The sequence below is a fragment of the Pan troglodytes genome, chromosome 8 (genome assembly GCF_028858775.2).
Source record: "Pan troglodytes isolate AG18354 chromosome 8, NHGRI_mPanTro3-v2.0_pri, whole genome shotgun sequence".
Classification (NCBI taxonomy): Eukaryota; Metazoa; Chordata; class Mammalia; order Primates; family Hominidae; genus Pan; species Pan troglodytes.
In genome coordinates this window covers 37,162,632-37,185,962 of record NC_072406.2, presented here as the reverse complement: position 1 = coordinate 37,185,962, position 23,331 = coordinate 37,162,632, and the positions used below count along the sequence as shown (strand labels likewise).

Here is a 23,331-nt window from a genome sequence, read left to right as displayed (position 1 = left end):
GGATTAAAATTGAAGACAAGATTTGGGTGGGGACACAGATCCAAATCATATCAGAAGCCCAAAAGCCTTTTACTTCGTCTTGTCACTTATCCACAATGTATTGCTCTTTGTTAAAATGGTATATAAGCATCAATGCCTAAGTACTTTTTGAAGGTTTTTACTTCTTTTCTGTGAGGCACTCTGTGTACATGGGAGATAAACACTTTCTCGTGTTAATTATCCTTCGTCAGTTTAATTCACAGACCCCAGCCACTGAATCTAAGAGGGTAAAGAAACAGTTATTTTTTTCCTCCCCTACATTAAGCAAATGAATAATAGGAAGAAATGCTCAAAAGTGACATCTGACTTATGATTTAAATAAATAACTAAAATTTGGGATACTTAAAAGAAACTACTCTGTTTTTCCTCATATGTCCCATTTCCCTGAAACATTAAAAAAATTCTCCATAACATAGTCTTCCTGTATGTTGTAAAAATATAGAACAAAAAAAACTCAGGCTAAAGAAAAAGGTGAAATGTATGTCATATCACAGAGCCACTTAGTTCTAAGACCATGGGTGCTGAGAAACTTCAAAGGAAATGGAACAACTGAAATCTAATTCTAACTTTGAACTCAGTTAACATAAGAAGAGTCCCTTTTCCTCCCTTTACTTATTTTATGTCTGCTTTGATGGGCAGTGAAAAGGAATCTACTGGCTGAAATTAAAATGGTACAATCTAATATATGGTAGCTGGCTGTTATCAAAGGTGGTGGAGAACAGATGCAGGAAGTTACAAAGGAAAAGTCCAGAATTTCACCCTGAGTAAATCCTATTATAGCACCTCAGAAGACCTGGCTTTATGTCCTGGTTTCACCATGTTTAAGCCAGATGGATGTATCCCAACTCAACTGCAGATTCTTCATCCATGAAATGGGGATAGGATTCCTTGCCATCTTTTACAATGTTGTGAGAATTCAATGTGAAAGTATTTTTAAACTGTAAGTCACTTTATACAAATAAAGCATTATTAAATTCCATCAACAGATAAAACAATAAACAGCTCTAAAAGAGATTTTTCTTCTTTTCCTTTTTCCTAAATCCCTATGCAAGTGACATTAACGTAAACATTCACTGTGGTACATAATGTCAGGGATAATGGTAAAACAATGCTAAATGACATGCTCTTATATGCACACTTATTTTTTTGTCTGGCCTTAATTTGCTCTCCTCAGAATAAACATCTTCAACTCTAGCTGTACATCGGTATTACTCTCTAAAAGCTAAATACTACAGGAATTTATATTTGATATTTAGGAAAAGCACCAGACCTGGTGCTATCTGTACACACATTAGATAAAGGATCCAGCAAACAGATGCTCCTTCTTGCAATCAGCCAAGAACTTCTAATATTCTGACAACTTGTTAATCAACCAACATATGGTATCACTTTAGTAAACACAACACTCAGATTTTGCTTTTTACAGGGCATTTTCTGAAACATGTAATGGTCCTGACTCATCAGCACTATTCACTGGAAATCAAGTGAAGATAGCCTCCCCCACCACCTTCAATTTGTCTAACTGCTTGGGGAAAATAAATATAGGCATTGATTGGAATTTTGTGTACTTTTTTTCTGAGTTGAGATTTTTAAACTGTCATCTTTGTAGACATTTGTAAAAGTAGTAGAATATCTTTATTATACAGATTTACATATATCACAGGTCAAAAAATGTCTGTAGTTCTATCATTTGATCCAGCAATCCCATTACTGGGTATCCAGGGGAAAAGAAGTCATTATATGAAAAAGATACTTGCGTGTGCATGTTTATAGCAACACAATTCACAATTGCAAAAATATGGAACCAGCCTAAATGCCCACTGATCAATGAGTGGATAAAGAAATTGTGAGACACACACACATATATATATATATATATATATACACACATATGATAAAGATATATATGATACAAAGATATATGTGATATATATGACAAAGAAATTGTTATATATATATACACATATATATACACATATATATACACACACACACACACATATATATATATATATATATATATATATATATATGATGGTGAGAGGTGACAACGTGCTAGCAGCCCTCGCTCGCTTTCGGTGCCTCCTCAGGCTTGGCGTCCACTCTGGTCATGCTTGAGGAGCCCTTTAGCCCACTGCTGCACTGTGGGAGCCCCTCTCTGGGCTGGCCAAGGCCTAAGCTGGCTCCCTGTGCTTGTGGGGAGGTGTGGAGGGAGAGGCACGGGCGGGAATCGGGGCTGTGCATGGTGGGCACAGGCTCAGCAGGCCCCGCACTCGGAGCAGCCAGCTGGCACCACCGGCCCCGGGCAGTGAGGGACTTAGCACCCGGGCCAGCAACTGCGGAGGGTGTGCTGGGTCACCCAGCACTGCCAGCCCACCTGTGCTGTGTTCAAATTCTTGCCAGGCCTCAGCTGCCTCCCCGTGGGGCAGGGCTCGGGACCTGCAGCTCGCCATGCCTGAGCCTCCCCTGCCCCGTGGGTTCCCGCATGGCTTAAGCCTCCCCGACGGGCACCACCCCCGCTCCGCGGTGCCCAGTCCTATCAATCACCCAAAGGCCAAGGAGTGTGGGTGCACGGCACAGGACTGGCTGGCAGCTCTGCCCGCGGCTCTGGTGTAGGACCCACTAGGTAAAGCCAGCTGGGCTCCTGAGTCAGGTGGGGACTTGGAGAACTTTTATGTCTAGCTGGAGGATTGTAAATGCACCAATCAGCACTCTGTGTCTAGCTCGGGGTTCGTGGATGCACCAATCAGCACTCTATGTCTAGCCAAGGGTTTGTAAATGCATCAACCAGTGCTCTGTGTCTAGCTAATCTAGTGGGGACTTGGAGAACTTTCATGTCTAGCTAGAGGATTGTAAATGCACCAATCAGCACTCTGTGTCTAGCTAAAGATTTGTAAATGCACCAATCAGTGCTCTGTTTCTAGCTAATCTAGTGGGGACTTGCAGAACTTTTGTGTCTAGCTAAAGGATTGTAAATGCACCAATCAGCACTCTGTGTCTAGCTGAAGGTTTGTAAATGCACCAATCAGTGCTTTGTGTCTAGCTGATCTAGTGGAGACTTGGAGAACTTTTATGTCTAGCTAGAGGATTGTAAATGCACCAATCAGCACTCTGTGTCTAGCTCAGAGATTGTAAAAGCACCAATCAACACCCTGTCAAAACAGACCAATCAGCTCTCTGCGAAATGGACCAATCAGCTCTCTGTAAAATGGACCAATCAGGAGCACGTGGGTGGGGCCAGATAAGGGAATAAAAGCAGGTTGCCCGAGCCAGCAGCAGCAACCTGCTTGGGTCCCCTTCCACAGTGTGGAAGCTTTGTTCTTTCTCTCTTTGCAATAAATATTGCTGTTGCTCACTCTTTGGGTCCGCACTGCCTTTAGGAGTGTAACACTCACGGTGGAGGTCTGTGGCTTCACTCATGAGGCCAGCGAGACAATGAACCCACTGGGAGGCATGAACAAGTCTGGACAGGAGGAACGAACAACTCCAGATGCACCACCTTAAAAACTGTAACACTCACCGCGAAGGTCTGCAGCCTGACTCCTGAAGCTAGCAAGACCATGAACCCACCAGAAGGAAGAAACTCCAAACACATCTGAATATCAGAAGGAGCAAACTCTGGACACACCATCTTTAAGGACTGTAACACTCACCGCGAGGGTCCATGGCTTCATTCTTGAAGTCAGTGAGCCCAAGAACCCACCAATTCCGTACACAATGGAATACTACTCAAAAAAAGAATGAATTAATGGCATTTGCAGCAACCTGGATAAGATTGGAGACTATAATTCTAATTGAAGTAACTCAGGAATGAAAAACCATACACACACACACACACATATATATATACACCATGGAATAACATTCAGCCATAAAAAGGAGTGAAATAATGGCATTCACAGCTACCTGGATGGAATTGGAGATCATTATTCTAAGTGAAGTAACTCAGGAATGGAAAACCGAACATTGTATGTTCTCACTGATAAGTGGGAGCTAAGCTATAAGGATGCTAAACTATAAGGAGCTAAACTATAGGGATGCAAAGGCATATGAATGATACAATGGACTTTGAAGACTCGGGAAAAGGATGGAAGGGGCGTGAAGGATAAAAGACTACACATTGGGCTGGGTGCGGTGGCTCACGCCTGTAATCCCAGCACTTCGGGAGGCCAAGGCGGGCAAATCACCTGAGGTCAGGAGTTTGAGACCACGCTGGCCAACATAGTGAGACCCTGTCTCTACTGAAAAAAAAAAAAAATTAGCCAGGCATGGTGGTGCACACCTGTAATCCATTTGCTTGGAAGGCTGAGGCAAGAGAATCAGTTGAACCCGGGAGGCAGAGGTTGCAGTGAGTTGAGCTCATGCCACTGCACTCCAGCCTGGGTGACAGAGGGAGACTCCATCTCCAAAAACAACAACAACAACAACAACACTACATGTTGGGTATACTATACACTGTTCCAGTGATGGGTGCACCAAAATATCACAAATCACCACTAAAGAACTTATTCATGTAACCAAACACCACCTGCTCCTCCACAACCTATTGAAATGAATGAATAAATAAAATTTTAAAAATGTCTGTAGTTCCTCCATGAGTTTTCTGAGGACTGCCATAACAAAATACAATAAACTGAGTTGCTTAAAACAAGAGACATTTATTTTCTCATAGTTCTGGAGGCTAGAAGTCTGAAAGTAAGTTGTTGAGAGGGTCATGCTCCCTCTGAAGCCTCTAGGTGGGGATCCTTCCTTGCCACTTTCAGTTTTTGGTAGCCCAAAGCCTTTCTTGGTTAATCCTCTTCTGTGATAGGAAATGGGGTTTCAAGGTATAGCTTTAGACTCGTGTGTGTGTGTCCACAAGCATGCACATATGTGCACATAGTTTGGATGGGAAAAATACTCTCCTCTCCCCTAGGGTCTGGTGTGGTTGGTGTGGATGCTGAGATGTGCAGAGATACCTGGGACACACCTTTTGGTGAAGGACAAGCTGCCCAGGTGGCAAGGCAGCAAGCCAAGAGCTAGACAGACATAGAAGGGCCTGCATTTGTGGTCTCTGAGTCATACTGGGCAGGGGTAATAATGATAACTCATACTCCATGTCCTATTGCCGTTCCATAAAACTTCCAGAAAAGCTTGTCTCCATGCACAATGAAGCCCTTGTCTTACCCCTGCTGAGACTTGAGCCCCTTCTCCGGAAGTCAGGAGGCAGTAGACTTGACAGTGTCATCACAGAGATCAACTGGAATTAGAATGGTGCATTTCCATGATGGAAGAGAACATGGCAGGTGTCACAAGGCACATGTTCCTGAGGGTACAAGACAGCCCCATGGGACATTCAGAAATGCCTGAGGGGCACATGGAAATTGATAAACTTATGGCAAAGAGATGCAGCTTGGACTTTGCAATTTGGACATTTAAAAGGCAACGTGACTTTTTTTGAAGTCACAGTCTTTGGAGGAAAAAGATTTGGGTTACTCAAACTAATACTAACACTCTTATTAAAAAGGTAGTTGATAACTGTTAAGTATTTCCTATGGAGCAGGCAGTATTTTAAGCTTTTGAAGTTCTAGAATTATCGAGGAACAATTCCAGTTTTAGAATCAGTTTCTACTTTGAGTGTCTATGAAATATTTTAATATATAAAGTTGAACCATCTTTTAGGTAGAGTATTGAACCAGATGATCTCTTTAGAACTGGAAGTCTTAGATTCTGTAACTATTATGGTATCATCTAAGTAGTCTTGGTAACTTTAGAGCAGAGGTCCCCAACCTTTTTGGCACCAGAGATCAGCTTTGTGGGAGACAATTTTTACACAGACGAGGGTCAGGGGGTGGTTTTGAGGATGATTGAAGTGCATTATGCACTTTATTTCTATTATTTTATTTCTATTATTTCTATTTCTATTATTTTTACACTTTATTTCTATTATTATTACATTGTAATATATAATGAAAAATTATACAACTCACTATCATGTAGAATCAGTGGGAGCCCTGAGCTTGTTTTACTGAAACTAGATGGTCCCATTTGGGGGTGATAGGGGACGGTGACAGATCATCAGGCATTAGATTCTCATAAGGGGCATGCAACCTACATCCCTCACATGCTCAGTTCACAATCAGGTTCACACTCCTATGAGAATCTAATACCACCAGTGATCTGACAGGAGGTGGAGCTCAGGAGGTAATGCGAGTGATAGGGAGCGGCTGCAAATACAGATGAAACTTCACTTGCTGGCCTGCCACTCACCCCTGCTGTGCAGCCTGGTTCCTAACAGGCCACAAACCAGTACCAGTCCATGGCCTGGGGGTTGGGGACCCCTGCTTAGGGTACTATGCTTATGGGAATTGTCTTGTTAATAACTTCATTGAAACTCATAATTCTGGATACAAAACAAAGGAACAGTCCACAGTTCACTTAGGAATGAGCCAGACAGTCAAGAGCAGGTCTGAAGTATCACATCAAATAGAGAAAACAGAAGTGAAAAGCAGGTTCCAAATACCTGTAAAAACAAAATATATGGAGTGCCTGAGTTTGAACTTGTGCACAGGTAGGGAACTGTGAACAATGTTGATGTCTCTGGTCAACTGTGTCCTTCAGATCTTCAACAGGTTATTTCAATGTTGGTACTAGTGATGGCCAACACCTATATAGTCTTATGATGTGCTAAGCGTGTTTAACCATTGGACAGATGTTAACTCATTTAATCTCACAATGGCTCAGTAAAATAGGTACTGTTATTGTCTCAGTTCTGCAGATTAGAAAATAGAGTCACAGAGAGGCTAAGCAACTTTTCTAAGGCAACTCAGCTAGGATGCACTGCGGTCAAGACCCGAACCCAGAGAATTTGGCTCTGGTTTTTGTGCTCTTAGGGACTACACAAACTGCTTCTCAAAATTGTTACTGAGATGCTTTCTCCCTTCGGAATCCCAGAGCAGTCTATCTTGTCTCTATGAATTTGGACATGAAAGATATCCTCTTGGCATAGTGGTCATAGGAAAATGGTTCCTCCAGGAGTGACAAATTATTTGACAGCGTTTCCTGTAAATCTCTTCTCCTTTTCCACCATGATGGGGCAAGACAGAAAAAGCCCATAGTTCCCATTTAAATGGTTGCTGTCTCAATAGAAACCAAGAATTTCAAATTTATTATCTTCTTTTCTGTACTACCTGTGTGAATTATACTCTCAGTATAATAGCCAAAGTTTGGGGCTTAATTTTTGGTTTCATCACATATCAACTGTATGATCTCTGTTAAGCCATTTGCCATGTCTAAGCCTCAGTTTCTTCTCTATTTAAATGGGAATAATAATAGCCCCAACCTCAGAGGATGTTGTGAGGATGAAATTAAGACATTGCGTGTAAACTCCTCCCTACCGTTCCTAGCTTGCAGGAAGGTTTCAATAACTTCTAGCTTTTTGCTATGATTTTTTATTATGGTGTTGATCATCATTATTTTTATTTATTTATCTATTTATTTATTTGTTTATTTATTTATTTACTTTTTTGAGATGGAGTTTTGCTCTTGTTGTCCAGTCTGGAGTGCAATGGTGCAATCTTAGCTTACTGCAACCTCCGCCTCCCAGGTTCAAGTGATTCTCCTGCCTCATCCTCCTGGTATGCACCACCACACCCGGCTAATTTTGTGTTTTTAGTAGAGACGGGGTTTCTCCATGTCAGTCAGGCTGGTCTCGAACTCCCAGCCTCAGGTGATCCATCCGCGTCAGCCTCCCAAAGTGCTGGGATTACAGGCGTGAGCCACCGTGCCCAGCCGATCATCATTATTATTGAAGGAAAAACAATATTAACTTTTAAAAACATTTATTGTAATTTGGAAATTAAACATTTTCAATTTTTAAAATTTTACGTGCTTCCAATGCTTTTTATTAGGATCATTTATTTTAAAATATTTCATGAAGACTTTGTAAATATCTAGACTAATGGAGTCCCTTCTAGACATGCTATATTCCCTATTTATGAGAGTTTTTCAATAAAAATGTTTCCTGTTGCTTATCAGAGCCATGTATTTTGGTGTTATAAACTCGTTGTAAGCTGATGATGAAGAAGATGATGATCATGATAACAATGTCATCACAAACCCATTCGCTCTGAGCACTCACATTCTGGGAGTACCTAATTTGGCTGAAGATAATTCTGATTATGTCTTTGAGTGAATGAAGTGCTTGATGCCTTCTTTGGTCTTGGCAGATTGATCCTACCAATCTAAGCTTTTAGGGGTCCCCAATGGGTTAGTAAGTCTTAGTTTTGCTGATGCCATTTAGAGAAAATAGAGTGTTTAGAAAACAACATTGAAATTTGCTTTTCTACTCAGCATTATTGGGCAGAACACATCTCTGAACAGAACAGGCCCAACTGGGCATGCGTTCAAGGGTATGTCACAGCCAGAGCACCCACAGGATGTGGGCCCCCTTCACTCATAAGACAGTTCCAGGGAGGATATCTCACAGCTACACACTACTATTTTGTAGGTTTCTAAATTTCAATCCATGTAGACTTTTCTTCAAGTTTATAGGGCACTTATTTGGATTTGGGAACTTCTAGTCATCTCGGAATAGAAATGAATGGCAGCAACTTAAATCTTTTGCTCTATAAGCAGCAGAGGTAGTGGAGATTATTTATATAGAGTCAGAAGCAGTGAGGGTCTTTTGACCATCATGTCCATTCACTACTGCCTTTGTCCTCTCTATATCACTGACTTTGGACTTATTTACTGTGCACCCATCCTTGGCCTTCATAGTGGGGACGTTGTCAAAGAGCCTCCCCTCAGACAGTGCATTCCTGCGAAACCCACTGACTCAATATTTCACAGCCAGGAAAATAATGAAGTTCCCAAACGAGGCAAATTTCACACAATGAGCTTGGAAACAGATTGGAGAGTGTCTCTGTTTTCTTTGAAAAACCAAACAACGGAGATACTTGAAAAAGACTCATTCATCAAACACAAAGGCCAGCTTCCCCTGGGAGTCCCACCTTCCTCTCCTCCTTTCAGGAGCGAGTCTATTTATTTCCTTGTTCTGAAGCCCCAACTTACCACCCAGCAAAAAGCAACCAGTGCTGCAAAATATTGAATGTAGAATAAAGTCTTTTCAACACTGCTGTATTTAGGACAGAAACTAGCATTGGAAAATGTTACTCTTAATTTAATATGGGTTTTTGTATAAAGCATGGATGTATGTAGATAATCACAACCAATAGTCTCTTTACTAGCATAAAATCTACATTTTCCATGGCTAGCAGAGAGCTGCACTTACATAACACAATCAACCACTGCTATCAGATATAGCGTGTTTATGAAAAGTATCCCTTAAAGCTTTTTGAATACTAATAAATTATCTTCCAAAATAGTAACTTAGGGAGCTTAGGTGTTTTTTCGTTTTTTAAATTTTCTTTTTGTTGTTGTTTACTGTTTTATAAGTGTGGAATACTTTATGTCCTATAAATTGCTCAGGGTCAGAGGCACTTTATATGGGTTGCCATGGAAACCAGATGATGACCCAGACTGGGAGAGGAGCTCATCTTTGTCTACGAGAAGCACCCTTTTCCTTGGAAGGGTCCTGGTAACCTAGGATGCCTGAGGGCTGTGCAGACCCTGGCACAGCAAACATTGGACAAGTTAAATACTCTGCAGAATTTGATGGACTTGCTGATTGAATACAACCATCTTTTCCAGATTTACACTTCATTCATTAATTCATCGTGAATTTTTAATTTATTGGATAACTATTAGGTATTCAGTTATGGCAGGGAACAAAACGAATTCCCTATCCTCACAGAGATAGCCTTCTGGTGGTGAAGACAATGGTAAACAATGAGTGATCAATGCAGTGAAGAAAGATAAAGCAGAATATATGCTAGAGACTGATGGCGGTCTTATTCAGAGGGTGGGTGGGAGGGTGACTGGGGGTAAGAAAGCCGTTGGGACTAGAATGGAGAGAATGAGAATTGAGTGATGGAGCATGGGTCAGCAAGAACGGGCATGGGCCAAACCATTGAGGCCTCAAAAACTTTTATGCCAAGTGTGATGAGAAGCAATGGTACATTTACTGGCATCCTTAAAGTTCTGAGCTTTAATGCTCCAGGCAATTTAAAGATAGCAGATAAATAATAAATGAAGATCAACATTGGGCACAGCACAAACATTTGACATGTTGAAGACTTTTGAAAATGTTATTGTATCTCATGTTTCTGAAGGGTTAACTATGCTCATTATATCAATTGCGCTTCCTGCCTGGTTCTCCAGGTCCCACTGGCTGGCAGCTAGAGTCTTGTGAATTATGCACTTGAATGACCCTGTGCTCTGCCAGCACCTAGATCGTGTGCTTGGCAAGCACACCTAAGAGTGAACTTAAGCACACCTTCAGAGCCACTGCTTGATGATCCAGATGAAAAATGGCCTCTTTAGATTATGGAGTTTCCTTTGCTTAAGAAAAGAAAAATAATTTCTCCAGGAAGTGAGAGGTAAAGTGCTCTGCTATGTAGGACAGCCTTTGAGGCTAATGTGTGTGAACACTGATAATGTCAGTGGCCGGAGAGAACCGAGGCTGGCTTCAGTGAACAGAGGAAACAGGGACAGCCTGTCTTCTGCTTCTGGGGAGTGTCAGGAAATCCTTTGATATATTGGCCAGTCTGCTCGTTCTTCCCACTTCACTTTATCATACAGAAAAGGACCCAATTTTTAAATAATCAGCCATTCAGCTGGTCACGTTTCTTTTAAGAAAAATGTAGGTGTCCCATGAAGGGAGAGAATGGTCCACACCCCCACTGTTTCACAAAGGTCTCCATAGCACAGAGGAAATGTTCTGCTGGATTTCAGCTTCTGCTTAAGAGTTTTCTTTGGACAGAGGCCATGCTGTAGTCAAACTCAGGACTGAATCCCAGTTCATCTGTTTTCTAATTGTGCATGCTTAGACAAGTTACTACTTTCATGGAGCCTCAGTTTTTCTTGTCTGAAAAAATATTCCCTCCTTATAAGTAAGCTTTAGGATTAAAAATTATACACCTATACCTCTATGACCTGACATCTAGAGGCGCTTAATTGATGGTCATAATTTTTATCATTGTGATGAATAATTCAAATCTTATAATTTTTAGGTCCTCGTGTCACATACCCCTAGCAATCCCCAGGATTCAAGTTCAGTAATATCTGGAGAGTGAAGAATCTGCCAGAATTAGAATCCTTATGTTCTATCCATTAACAGAGGTCATGGTTCATATGTTGGAAACCTAACCCCCAGTGCAATACTGTTGGGTGGTGGGGCCTCATGAGAGATGTTTTCGTGAGGGCTCTGCTCTCATGGATGGGTAACGTTATCTCAGGATTGGGTTTGTTATAAAATTGAGTTTGGCTCCCATCTTGAGGTTTCTTGCACTCACTTGCTCCTTCCACCACTGGATGACATAACATGAAGGACTTTGCCAGATGCCAACCCCTTGATCTTGGACTTCCCAGCCTCTAGAATTATGAGCCAATAAATTTCTCTGTGGCATACCATTACAGCAGCACAAAACAGACTAAGACATGCCTGTATTGTTCTAAATGATCACTAGAAAACATTGAGTTTGTGTGAGGGAGGGGAGTAGTGTCAGTGAGGAAAGAGTTTTGTTCATGAATATAAACATAATAATGGAAGGCTACTGAGTTCTTCACAGTTGTCCAAGTTGGGTAAAGGTGGAAAAACACTTAGCTCTCAGAAGCGAGAGGGCCTGGGTCTGTCCCTCTACAAGATAATCACCCCTTGACTGCTAGAAAGGGACAGGAGGCCTTTCCATCTTGGGCTCTAGTTTGCACATGTTGTAGAGAACTACAGGAAAGATAAAGACATCCTGAGTTTGTGCTGTTACCAACAAATGACTTCACCAATGCTATGACACCTTTGAATCCTACAATATTGTGAGAGGACAAATATAGGGCATTGGTTTGCTTCATATTTTTGTAACATCTAAAGTAACACACACACACACACACACACACGCACATACACACCAAACCTTTCTAATATTTCTAAGTGTTATTTTGTTATTCAGTGCTTTTTATCAGAAAGATGAAAGGAATTTGCAAAAGGAGAGAACCTAAAACAAAGACTAGAGAAGTCCAAGCAGAAAGGAATCTTACCAGTTGACTGTCATTCAATATATTTTTAAAAAAAGTAAGTGTGTTTCCTGTTTTTTAATCATTCAGGAAATGTATTTTCCTTTTAAAAAGAGATTATGTGAAACCTAAAGCTGTATGCTTAATTTTTAACTTATTCACTGCCATCCCTTTCCAAAGCAGCTTTCTTCTCCAGCTATCAGCACCTGAAATGTGTTTCTTCTGATCAAAATTATTCTTTTTTAAAAAAAATGATTAATTTTTTTGTTGTTGATACATAATAGCTGTACATAGTTTTATAGCACATGTGATAATCTGATACATCCATATAATCAAATCAGGGTAATTGGGATGTCCATTACCTTAAATATTTATGTTTTCTATATGCTAGGAACATCTGAATTATGCCCTTCTAGCTTTTTAAAACTTTTTAATTTTTTAATTTGAGACTGAGTCAGGCTGGAAGTGAAGTGGCATGATCTCAGTTCACTGCAACCTCCACTTCCCAGGCTCAAGTGATTCTTGTGCCTCAGCCTCCCAAGTAACTGGAATTACAGGTATGCCCCATTACGCCTAGTTAATTGTTGTATTTTTAGTAGAGATGGGGTTTCACTTTGTTGGTCAGGCTCGTCTTGAACTCTTACCTCAAGTGATCCACCCGCCTTGACCTGCCAAAGTGCTGGGATTACAGGAGTAAGCCACCACGACTGGCCCCTATTTTGAAATATACAATTGATAATGTTGACTATTGTCACCCTACTGATCTATTGAACACCAGATCTTATTTTTTTATCTAAGTGTATATTTGTACCCGTTAATCAACAACCGAGATTATTCTTAACATGAATTTCAGTGCATTTTCTTTTAATCTAGTTTTCAACAGCCACAGGAAATGCCTTCCTAGGTTGTACGCCCACTCAGAAACAATCTCACAGGTGATTTCTTTATTAAGGTGATTTATTTATCAAGGAAGGAGGAAATGAGGGTGGTGTTTTTTTTTTCAATCACTCAGTTTTATTAAAAAGTATCCTTGAAATTTTAAAAACGATTTGTCCAAATGTCTAAAAAGTCCTTTGAAGCTGCAGAAAAATGACTTTCAAAAAACAAGTTTTTAATCCTTTTCTCTCTTGACTCTTAAAAAATTGGAGGTGGGGAGGAGGATGGAGCGTGGAAGAAGAAAGGCAACTGAGTCTACAGCACCAAGGGTGTGTCTTGAGTCTTGCTTTTTATAAACTGTCTTGTCACCTTGGCCACTGATAAAAGCCAGCAAAGTTCACCCAAAGATAAATCAAATGCCTGAAGAACTCTCTTGCTAAAGGTTCAGCAAACTGCTTTTTTTCTGCTCTAGTTAGGAGATTGGATAGTTTGAACTCAGTGTTCAAAACATGAAATAGTTTCATTTGTTTAATTTTTCCAGTTATGGCCTTCAACCATGCCCTGTCAAATACCATTTTCCTGTTCCTTAATGATACCTGAGCAAGATCCTATAAACTTCTGGTCACTTGGAGTTACAAAAAGTCTGGGCCAGTTTAAAACTCGAATTTTGTATCCAGCTTAAATCTAATCTCTTTTTCTCTGGTGCAGGCTGGGCGATGGCTCAGGGTATACCCCATGGGTACAGAAAATGTTCTGCTTCTGGGTCCTCCACCTCCACCTCCATTCAAAATCTTGCTCCTTGGTGGGTCTGGGTTAGTGGAGAGGGATTAGGCGAATCCTCTCTGGGTGGTTTTCGTTTTCTGTTTTTTGCATCTTGCACTAACACTGACACATTCCTAGCATCTCTTGTGTGACAGCCATCCACATGTGGATCTTGGGTGCCAGACCAGGGTGCGGACAGTTCCTGGAGGTGAGAGGTCATGCTCCTATTCAACTTCTTCCATTCCCAGCAATACTCTTCCACCCTTACAGATACAAGTGGATCCTCTAAGAAACTTGGGAGCCTTGTGGGCTGGTGGAGAACTCTCAAGATGGCACCAGCCTGTCTATGGTCTATGTAGGAATCACCGCCATCCTTGCCATTCCATGCAGTGTAAGTACAGTTGGCTTCCTGGCCACTTCTCTTTGCTTTACTCTGCCATTTTTCTCTTATTCGCTTTTCCCCAGGTTAACAAAGCTGAGGAACTGAACTATTTGTTTGCTCCCTAAGCAGACATCTGCCCAGCCAAAGAGGTACCAGTCTTCCACTTTTGCCAGCACTCTTCTCTTCAATGCAATCTTCCCTTGGCTTCAAGAAGGGGAAGGCACCCTTCCTGTCTCCAGGGGAGAGTATCCCCTGTCACAATGAGCATGGCATCCATTGAGTGGTCCCAAATAGTTCAGAAATATTATTCTCTCTTCTTCTTTTCTTCCTGGGGCACAACTGGTTCTGATAGCAGGGCCTTTCCACCTAGAATCCCTGAGGGGGGTGTCTGCTCCCAATTGTTGGGGGTTATCTTAATTACGTGGGATACACAAGTCTCTTTGTTCTCAGATTTCACCCCTACTTGCCAATTCCAAGGGAACAGAAAATAGGTCCATTTAATATTCTTTTCCACTACTATCTAAGTGTCTCCTGAAACTCACATCCATCAAACTACAAGCTTTTTCAGACTGACCTATTCATTCATCCATTTAACAAATATTTATTGAGTGCCCACTCTACACCAAGAACTATTCCAGACTGGAGATGTGGCAGTAACCAGGATAGATGGGGTTACCTCTCTCAGACAGCTTACACTCTATTGGAGGCGAACTCTTGAAACAGGTACACCAGTAGATGATTTTAGATAGGGCTACCAAGATAGTAAAATAGGGTGTGGTAGAGAATGCCTGTAGGGGAGAGGATGTCACTTAAGATTAGTGGCTAGAGAAGGCTAATCTGAAAATGTGATCCTTGAACTGAACCTAAGTGATTCCCAGGCAGGGCAAGTACAAATGTCCTGGGGCGAAAGCCTGTTCATCTTGTTCAAGTAATTAAACGATAAGCAACTGGGTGGCTTTCCTATTCTCATCTTAGAAGTTCAGTCTCCCAAGAGGTTGTCCCCTGTCCTTAGCTCACTCTAGGCTAGTACAGGAGATGAAGAGTTCACTGTTCATTCCATTGCTAGTCTACTCTATGTATGGTAGGCCACTGCAGCTGTCTCTTTAGACTTAGAAATTTATTTTTTATTTAATTAAACTAATTAATTTTAGAGACAGGGTCTCACTATGTTGCCCCGGCTGGACTCAAACTTCTGGGCAACATAGTGAGTGATCCTTCCAGCTCAGGCTCCCAAGTAGCTGGGACTACAGGTATGTGTCACTGTGCCTCACTTAGAGATTTTAGACAGGAGGAAGCCTTTTTCACCCATCTATTTGGGCCATGTGCCTGGGAGTGTCTTTATTAGAAGGCTATTGTAGTTCTGGCCAAATTGCCACCCATGCAAACATCAGCCACTAGGTAATGGGAGAATGAAGCTGGAAGGCTTTCCAAGCCTAATACCTTCCTAATGTGGTTTACAGATGAATTCACTTGCATATGTAAAATATGTGTACTACACTTTAAAGCATCATGCAAATAACAGTATGTTATTGTGAGGCGTACTTACTAAAGTATGAATAATGAACGGAAAAGAAATAAGCTTCAAGAAAACTCTAGGGTGCCATTTCTCCAGTTGGTTTATTACTTTAAAACAAGGGAAACTCATTGGAAAATTGTCCATTTTGTAAAACAAAATCACCTTCATAACTTTCATGCCTGAAATGGCATATTTCTTAATGGCAATTAAGATATATGAATGAAGAGATGGAATTTGAGAGTTGAGAGACATCCTTGAGGCCATTAATGACAATAGTCTCATTTTACAGATGAGATAACAGATGGGCAAAAAGGTTAACCAGCATTCCAAAGACACAGAGCATTTTTGATTGTCAGAATTGAACTTGAATCAAAATCTCTTTACTAGCAGTCTACTAGTCTTGCCACTGCATTGCAGTACCTCTAAAAAGTGTTACCTGATATACATTATATCGAAGGCTGGGGCCAACTGTGTTCTTAGCACTGTTGGAAGGGAAGTGTGGTAGGCAGCCTCCAAGAGGGTCCCCAGTGATGCCTGCTTCCTGACACTCCCCTTCTACATTGTTCCAGAGTTGGTCTGTATGACCAACAGAATATAACAAAAGTGATTTTTTCCCATGTCATTTCCAAGATGGATTGTAAAAGACTGTGGCTGCCATATTGGTCTTTTTCTCTTGGATCATGTCCTCAGGGGAAAGCTAGCTGCTATGTCATGAAATTGCTCAGGCAGCCTTTGGAAAGGCCCACATAGCAAGGAAGTGAGACACTCAGCCAACAGCCAGCAAGAAACTGAGTCTTGCCCACAATCACATAAGAGAGCTTGGAAACAGATCTTTTAGCCTCACACACCTATAGCCCTAGCCAAAAGCTTGACTGCAATCTCACAAGAGATCCTGAGCTTGAACCACCCAGCTAGGCTGCTCCCAGATTCCTAACATCCAGAAACTGTGAGATAATAAAAATTTATGATTCATGTTGCTATTCTGGTGGGCAATTTTTTGTGCAGAACAGATAACTAATATAGGCATTGTGCTTTAATTCCTTGAAATCATCCTAGGTACCATGTGATGGGCTGCATTACTTAGTGACAATGCTACCTTCTCACTCCTTGCACAGAGGAGAGACAGGCACCTGCTTGCTCCAGGGCCTGCCTGAGCTCAGGCTCTGCCACAGGGATGAAGAGGTTGGAGAATGTTTCTGCCAAATGCCAACAACGCCTCCTCAAGGACGATTCATGGAGGCTGTTAGCCTGTGCTCAACTTCCCTTGGCAAAACTGCAACAAAGGCATGGCAGCAGTTTGATGTTCACAGAGAGGAGTGAATACAAAGCATGGCTTTAGGCAGACTTCCTTTAAACATGCACAGTCTCCTGCTGCTGTCTTATGCTTTCGGAGGACTGGAAATTTCCAGAGGCTGTTCTTTCCCTGCCCTGTTACAAGTTTATTCTGGATTCTGTAGAAAGGATTTTTGAAAGTACCTTTGAACCCAAATTTGATGTTTTCTTAACCAGTTCCAGGGCTGTGGACACTTCAAAATACTTGCAGTTTAGGGAGTGGGATTTATTTGTGCTGGTGTGCTTTGGGTCTAGAAAGCATCACTGAGCACCTCAGATATACCTCCTTTGTTTTTCTGCTAGACTGCATCTGTTTCCTTCTTCATTGTTAAGTTTGAGCTCATCAGATTCATAAAGCTTTTCTAAAGTGATTCTATCTAGCTCGTATCATTTCTTATCCATCTACTTTGAACCATTATGCCTCATTCAGGAGAAGAGCTGAGCTTGGTTCTACATTCCTCTTGTCTCTATGGGTGTCCTTCCTGGTTCCCAACATTGAATCTCAAAGATAACGGACAATCAAAGCTTTAACAGTGGAGGCTTAATCAATGTCACCAAATAATGCCAGTGCCTGAGAGGCTGGTGTGGTAAGGAAGGGGTTGAATAATGGTAACAACGTCAACTCAACCTAGACTTGAACTTTCTTTATTGCGACTTTGAGTATTGTGTTCTCAACTTATATCTTTATAACTTTATATCTTTATACCTTCTCAACTTTCCTGTGAAAGTTGTTTCCTGGAAAGTAAAACAAAACAAAACAAAACAAAATCCATGATCCATTGTCACATAGTTGGAGACACAGGGACAGAAAAGTCTTGTGTGTGTTAATAGTGTATTTCAGGACGTAGAGCCCAGCGTTCACAAAGTCAGAGGTGAAGGTTGGACCAGATCATCTAAAAGGCAAGACTAATGATGACATCACAGGGGATGCTGAAAGGCTCTCTTGCTATTCTGTCTCTCCTTCCCACAATGCCTGAAACCCACCATTACCATGAATGCCTGTACATTAGAATTACTGTCTTTTGAAATGTGGATGGTCTTAGAAGTGTTAACTTGCTCTCTGTTCTTAACATTTTATGGCGAAGGAGTTTCCCAGAACATGTTTCCCCAAGGCTCTGAGAGCATAATAGTTAAATGGAATAGAAGGAGATAAGACCCAGCTAAATTTAAACCACAAGACTTCTCCTGAGTATAGCTGTTTCTTTAGGGAGGTAGGGCTGCTCACTCACTCCTTACAAGGACTTGATGTCTGAGGTGAGGTTATTTGCTTTTTGAAAAGTTTACAGGTAGGAAACTAAAAGTCAAGCACTCACAGAAAGTACAAATAGAATAGCTGAATTTTCAAATAAGAATTTATAGACTTGTAGGGGCCTAGTCATTAATGCTATTAAATTCAAACACTTTGGGGAATACCACTTTGGTATTTCAATTTTAGCCACAGCAAAGTCAGGAAGTGCAAAAGTTGAAGTTCTCAGGGCAAGAGTAATTCATCCCTGTTACACATTTTTGACAGAATCCTTACAAGTCCTAGAAATTTGTGTCTCTAATATACTCAATTTATTCAGCTGCTTTTGCAAAAGAGGACAGCACAGTTAGCTCCTTCTGGGCAATATGGTCACATTTTCAGCCTCATTATAGGACTCTTGGCATTTAGTTTGAAAGGCCGAGAGGAAAATCCATTTGTAGAACTTCTTTAGAGAGATAGGAGCCAAAACAGAACAGGGAAACTATTGTTTTACTGTTCTCTATGGAAACACAGCATTCAAGTTTGAAGTAACAAGGTTTTTTTCCAGTTGAAAATTGAAATTAAGAAAAAAATACCATTCATATAGCATCCAAAACTTGAAATACTTAAGGATAAATTTCACAAAAGATGTGTACTATATGTACACCAAGAGTATAAAACATGGCTTAAAAAGTTAAAGAAGTCCTAAATAAATGGAGAGATATATGCCACATTCTTAGGTTGGAAAAATTAATATTGCTAAAATATCATTTTTGCCTAAATTGATGTATTCCTATAAACATTCCAGAAGGCTTTTTTTTTTGTAGAAATTGACAAGATATTATTAAATGCTTGTTAAATGATATCAAAATGCTCATTAATTGGAGAGAACCTAGAATAGCCACAACGATTTTGAAAAAGAAGAGCAAAGTTAGAGAACTAACACTAACTGATGTCATGCCTTATGCATTTATCGTAATCCAGACAGCATGGAATTAACAGAGAAAAGATGGGCAAATAGATCAATGGGACAGACTAGAGAATCCAGAAACATACCCACACTAATATTATATAGACAACTGATTTTTGACAAAGGTACAAAGGCAATTCTATGGGGAAAAAATAAGCTTTTCAACAAGTAGTTCTAGAACAATTAGATATCAAAGAAGGAAACAAACTTCAATGGGTATCTTGCACCAGATAAAAACTCTATATATATCATAGACCTAAATATGCATCATAGACACTGTATATATCATAGAACTAAATGTAAAACCTAAAACTTCAAAACTATTTTTTTTTTTTTTTTGAGACGGAGTCTAGCTCTGTCGCCCAGGCTGGAGTGCAGTGGCGTGATCTCAGCTCACTGCAAGCTCTGCCTCCCGGATTCACACCATTCTCCTGCCTCAGCCTCCTGAGCAGCTGGGACTACAGGGGTCTGCCAGCCCGCCGAGCTAATTTTTTTGCATTTTTTTTTTGAGACGGGGTTTCACCGTGTTAGCCAGGATGGTCTTGATCTCCTGACCTCGTGATCTGCCCGCCTCGGCCTCCCAAAGTGCTGGGATTACAGGCATGAGTCACCGCCCCCAGCCTTCAAAACTGTTAAAACAAATCCTAGGTATATTTTTATACACTTATTTTTCTTAAGTGAATCCTAGGAGTGGAATTGCTGGATCCTATGTGTTTAAGTTTTTAAGAAACTAGCAAACTGTTGTGCAAAGTGTCCCATTTTATATTCTTTTTAAAATAATTGACAATGTTTATTATGAAGAAACTGTAGTAGTAGGTTTTTTTAAAAGAATGCTGATTTTTGAATACACCAAGAGAACACTCTGTGACAGGACATATACAAACAAGGATAATTATAATATTAAATACTATCTAAATTAAAACACCATAATTCAAATTGCTAATTATAACCTTTGTGTCTTGGTAGAAATAACTATAGTCCCCTTTCATGATATTCACCCCCACCTTCTCATGAAGACTATGAAGTCTCACCAGAATTTCAGTTACTTAATTTACAATAATCAATGCTGAGTTTTCTGTGTTGAAGCATGCACTGTTACAGAAAGCACAAAATTCTATTTACAGGGATTTTTAGTTTTCTTTAAAATGTATCTCAAGCATCTTTTAAAGTGCGAGCTACAAATAGGCTGTATCTTTAATGAAAAAGGCTTCTTCCTAAAAGAAGTATAACTGTCCAATACTGCAGGAACAGTTATATAACTAACCGAAGGAACCAGCAGCACTCTGCTAACTCTGTTTTAGTGTAACAACCTCCTCCTTGGTCTTCTACTACCGGCCAGACATGTACTCCATTGCTTTGGATACAAGATTTTCATCTGTCAGAAATAACCTGATAATCACTAGTAGAATCTTTGTATGCTGTAGCAAGAGGTCTCATGGCAGAAATCCTAGGAGTACTTTCAGGTTGTGCTAGTGTACCTAAAGTTTTGATTGGTGGTGTAAAGGCAAAAGATGGAGATGATAAAGCACGTCGGTCAGTGCTTCCCATTACAGTTTAGTCAATACAGGGTTTTACACCAATCATGATGAATTCTCTAAAAATCCTCCCATCTTTGGTTAAGGCTTTCCGAGCCTGCAGTTTAGACTGATAATGAATATACATTCAATTTCCTGTGTTAGACATCATGTGTTTTAAGATATTCCCATACTGTGCAAATTGTAATAATATGTAGGAAGCAGAGGCTTGAGAAAACCCAAACACAGTCACCCAAGTGTCATCAAGGTGACCTTCTGAAGTCAAAGAATCTCCTTGAGTATAAAAAGGATCCAACCGGGAAGGAGAAAATGTCATCTTTCATGACTGACCGACATTTGCTGGACTAAACGTACTTTGCCCTGTTCCAGGAGTAGATGTAACTCCAGTAAGAGGACTCTGCATCATGAAATGTTTGGCTGTCTTCTTGAAGTTAAAGGTGTTGATCCAAATCCCAGGCTAGAAATGTCATCATATATACTTCTAACTTGTGGAGCGCCACTTTTATCTTTATGAGCTAGTACAACTGGTTGTGGTGGTGACCCACCTGCAAGTAAAGGTGATCTCATTTCCACTACTCCTACTGAAGGGCCACTAATTGATCGAGATTGTGGAGTCACCAGGGCTGGCAAATTCCGCATTCAAAATCCAGGTAAGAACTGGGCATTAACTCCTGGCTTTGGAGATGAAGCCAGCATCATTGGTTCAGATCCTAATGCAGGCACCTGGAGTTCCATGGCAAAGGCTGCCATTGCATCAGGAACTTCTATTTTATATTCTTAGAAATATCATATGAGAGTACCAGTTGCTCTACTTCATCACCAACACTTGGTATAATCAGTCTTTTTAATTTTAGCTATACTGAGAGTTATAATCTCATTAATTTGCATTCCCTTACTAAACAATTATGTTGAAAATTTTTTTCGTGTGCTAATTTGCCATCCTTGTATCTTCTCTCAGATATATCTTTACAAATCCCAGGTATACTACAAGAAAACAGGGGAGAAAATCTTTGTGACCTTGGGTCAAGGAAAGATTTCCTAGATATGATGCCAAAACCAAAATCCATAAAAGAACAAATTGACTTCATCAAAATGTAAAACTTCTGCTCTCTAAAAGACACTGTTAAGAGAACAAGAAGACAAGCCAGAGACTGGGGGAAGTTCTTTGCAAAACACACATCTGATAAAGGACTTGTATCTAGAATATAGAAAGAGCTTTCCAATTTCAACAGTAAGAAAATAAACAACCCAATAAAGAAGTATGCAAGGGATTTCTATGGATACATCTGAAAGATAAAAGGATGGCAAATTAGCACACAAAAAATATTCAACAAAATTGTTCATTAAGGGCATGCAAATTAATGAGACTGTAGTTCTTAGAATGGCTAAAATTAAAAAGACTAATCATACCAAAGTCTGGTAAGGAAGTGGAACAACTGGTAATTTCATATGCTATCGCTAAGAATGTGAAATGGACAAGCACTTTGGGCAACAGTTTTGTAATTTATTAAAAACTGAAACGCGTACTTACTATATGATCCAGCAATTCCACTCCTAGGATTTATTCAAGAAAAATGAGTGTTTAAAAGTGTACTTAAGATGTGCTTTAATCAGGTATGTTAAGACATGCAGACACAGAAATGACTGCTGTGAAGGAAGTTGTTTTACTCACAGTTCCCTAGAAATGGGAGGCATGACACTCAAAGAGGCCATATGAGCAAGCACAAGGTCAGTCCTGAGTAAGAAGAGCCAGGGGAAAACATGAGCCTTTATGTGGTTTCTGCAGGAAGGAATGTGTGAGGCAGGATAAGAAGAATAAATGAGCTTAGGACTGGCTAGTTTGAATAGTTTCAGCCGGCTCTAGGGTGTACAGATTGCCCCTAGTTTTCTGGTACTCAGACCTGGGGTGATTAGGGAAGGTGGATAGTGGCCCAGAGTGTAAGAGTCTGATCAAAGAGGCAGTGGGGGATTCCAGGCTCTGGACTGGTTAGTTTATGTATAAAAGTGATGTTGGCAGGTGAGTCTTGTTACCTTTAGGAACTGGCTTACCTTGGGAGAGGCAATGTCTCTAAGATCAGCAAGGTTTCAAATGTCAAAATATCAGAAACACATGGTTAATACAGAATTCTATCTCTATATAGAAACTCTATGTGAATGTTCATATTGGCTTTATCTGCAATAGCCCCAAACTGGGAACAAACCAAATATACGTCAACAGTTAAATGGATAAACAGATCATGGCATATCCAAACAATAGGCTACTACTCAACAGTAAAAAGAAATGAATTATTGATACACGCAAAAATGTAGATGAATCTCAAAATAATTATGCTGGTTGAAAAAGGGAGACAAAAATGGAGTATGTATGATACCATTTACTCTAGAAAATGCAAGCTAATTTCTAGTGACAGAACACAGATCAGTTGATGGCCTGGTGATGAGGTATGATGGAGAAAAACATTAAAAATGGGTGATGGACTTGTCATTATTTTGATTGTGGTGATAGTTTCATGGTATATACATACGTTGAGGTTTATCAAATGGGAAAATTTAAATGTGTGCTGTTACGAAAGGTATAAATGTGTG

The 23,331-nt window shown here is 40.4% G+C and overlaps 1 protein-coding gene and 1 pseudogene across 21 annotated transcripts in view; both read right to left on the bottom strand.

Moving 5' to 3' along the window:
* KIAA1217 overlaps positions 1-23,331 on the bottom strand; it is an 854,498-nt gene that overhangs the window by 369,790 nt on the left and 461,377 nt on the right. The window lies entirely within an intron of this gene.
* On the bottom strand, positions 12,650-21,564 carry LOC100610846 (nucleoporin NUP35-like; annotated as a pseudogene).